The sequence below is a fragment of the Pteropus vampyrus genome, unplaced genomic scaffold (genome assembly GCF_000151845.1).
Source record: "Pteropus vampyrus isolate Shadow unplaced genomic scaffold, Pvam_2.0 Scaffold222, whole genome shotgun sequence".
Taxonomy (NCBI): Eukaryota; Metazoa; Chordata; class Mammalia; order Chiroptera; family Pteropodidae; genus Pteropus; species Pteropus vampyrus.
The window spans coordinates 455,980-458,386 of record NW_011889003.1 but is presented as its reverse complement, the minus strand read 5'-3'; positions in this window follow the sequence as shown (position 1 = coordinate 458,386).

Sequence of the window (2,407 nt, the reverse complement as noted above, 5' to 3'; positions counted from 1 at the left end):
CCATAGTCCATGTTCAGCTGCAGCCTATATCCTGCCCAGGGCCACCTGGAGTGAACCACCAAGCAATCTGCAGATGGCCCCACCCATGCTGGGCTTGGAAGTGCCTTGAGGGGCCAAGTCACAAACTGAGGCCAACTGCCACTCGTGCTGGGCTCGGGGCTGCTCAGCAAAAGGTATGAGGCCTGCTGAGGCCAGATGCTTCTTGTCTAGGTTTTGTGAAACTTTGAGAGATTTTAGGAAAGTCCGCAGCATGAGCCAAGATGAGCTATTTGTATGGAAAATCCACTGGAAGTAGCTTGAGTGGGCCTGTCCATTGAGAGCGTCTCAGAAAATCCCCAGAGCGGGGCAAGCAGTGTTAGCCAGGTTGATGGAGACTCAGATATTGCGGCTGCCTGGGTCTGCAAGCCGGGAGAGGGAAGGCTCTACAAAGAACAATGCCCTCTGCCAGCACTTCTGTCTGGGAGAAAGCTGCCCCTCCAACCCTTGCCTTGAAGGCAGACAACTCGGTTCCTCCCTGTGTGTCCCTGGCACCTTTCAAGCTGCTGCCCCAGCACTGGAGCTCAGAGCGAGCGAGTCTGTCAGTAAGTCTGCACATGAGTCCTTAAGAGGAATGCTGCTACTCCCTCAGCTCTCTGTCTCATTTGGCCACAATTTCCGCTGGTTTTCACAGCCCGCAGTTGTGGGGACTTTTCCCAGCACTGGAATCCTGGGGTGGGGAACCCAGTGTGGGACCTCCACAGCCAAGATATTAATTCTGATTCTCAATGGCCACACATGGGTGTGGGACCAGCCTGTTCTGCATCTTTGTCCCTCTTGCCATTTTCAAGGTGGCCTTTTCTGCATGTCCCTAGTTGTAAGACTTCTGTTCAGCTAGACTTCAGATGACTCCCAATGATAGCTGTTCTGTTGTCTAGTTGTAATTTTGATGCAGTTGTGAGAAGAGGCAGGCACAGCATTTACTTTCTCTGCCATCTTGACTGGAAGAGCTCCTTAATGTACTTTCAATGTTATGTTTTCTGTAGTAATATTCCCTCTTTTAATCCTGATATTGATAATTTGGGTTTTCTCTATTTTTCCTTTGATTAAGTTTGCTAGAGATTTGTCAATTATGATCTCTTCAAAGAATCAATTTTTGGTTTTATTAATTTTCTGTATTGTTTGACTGTTTTTCTATTTTTTCGATTTCTGTTATACCTTTATTATGTTCATCTTTCTACTATTTAGGTTTATTTGCCTATCTTTTTCTATGTTCTTTAAGTTTCAAATTATATCATTAATTTTAAACCTTTCTTATTTTTTCATCTAAATATTTAAGGTTGTAACTTTCCCTCTATTGTAGCTTTAGTTGCAGCCTATACTTTTTTATATGTTGTAATTTCATTATCATCCTATTTAAAATATTTTCTAATTTTCCTGAGATTTTTTTTCCCATGGGCAATTTACAAGTGTGTTGTTTAATTTCTAAACATTTGGGGATTTTTAGCTAACAGTGAGATCTCTTTATCTGAGCATTCCCAGCTGTCAAGCCTACAATATTCAATTTCTCGAGATCTTGTCTTGCACATGTACGGTCCATGTGCAAGTCCATGTATTAGGCTGCCTTCTAAGATGGCCTTCAATGGTCCCCCATTCCCTAATTTTCATGCCCTTGTATAATCCTCTCCTCTTAGGTAAGAGATGAACCTAGTGACTTGCTTCTAGCCAATAGAATGCAGCAAAAGTGATGGCATGTCATTTTTGTGATTCGGTTATGGCATGTCATGACTTCTGTCTTGCTAACAGACTTACTGGCTTTGATGAGCAAGCTGCCATATGGGAGAGGCCCATGTGGCAAGGAACTAAGGGTAAACTCAGGCCAACACTGAAGGAACTGAGGTCATTCAGCCAACTGAATGAGGTCCTCGGTCCAACAGCCCTCAAGGGACTGAATCTTTGCCAACAACCAAGTAAGTGAATTTGGAAGCAGATCCTTTCCAGTTAAGGCTTCAGGTGAGACCCCAACCCTGGCTGACTGCAGTCTTGTGAAAGTCCTGAAGGAGAGGGCCCATGAATGGATTTCTGAGCCACAGAAACTGCAAGATGATAAATGTTGGGGTTAAGCAGCAATCGATAACAAATACATCAACCTTTGGCCAAAGGAGTTTAGTGAATCCTTCTGCCTACCTCTGGGGCCCCTCCTCTGTGTAGCTACCTCTTCTTAGATACTCTGCCCTGAAATTCTAATGTCCAGACTTTGAGTGTTTGTATCTTCCACAGAGCCTAACTGAATACCAAATTTTTAATGTGTTTCTTTAATATATATTGACAGGCATGCTTTCCAACTTGAACTGCCTCTCATGCAGCCTTGATCGGGGGCACATATCAATGAGAAGTAGTGAGGGTTTTGCAGGGCTCCCCAAGTTGAAGT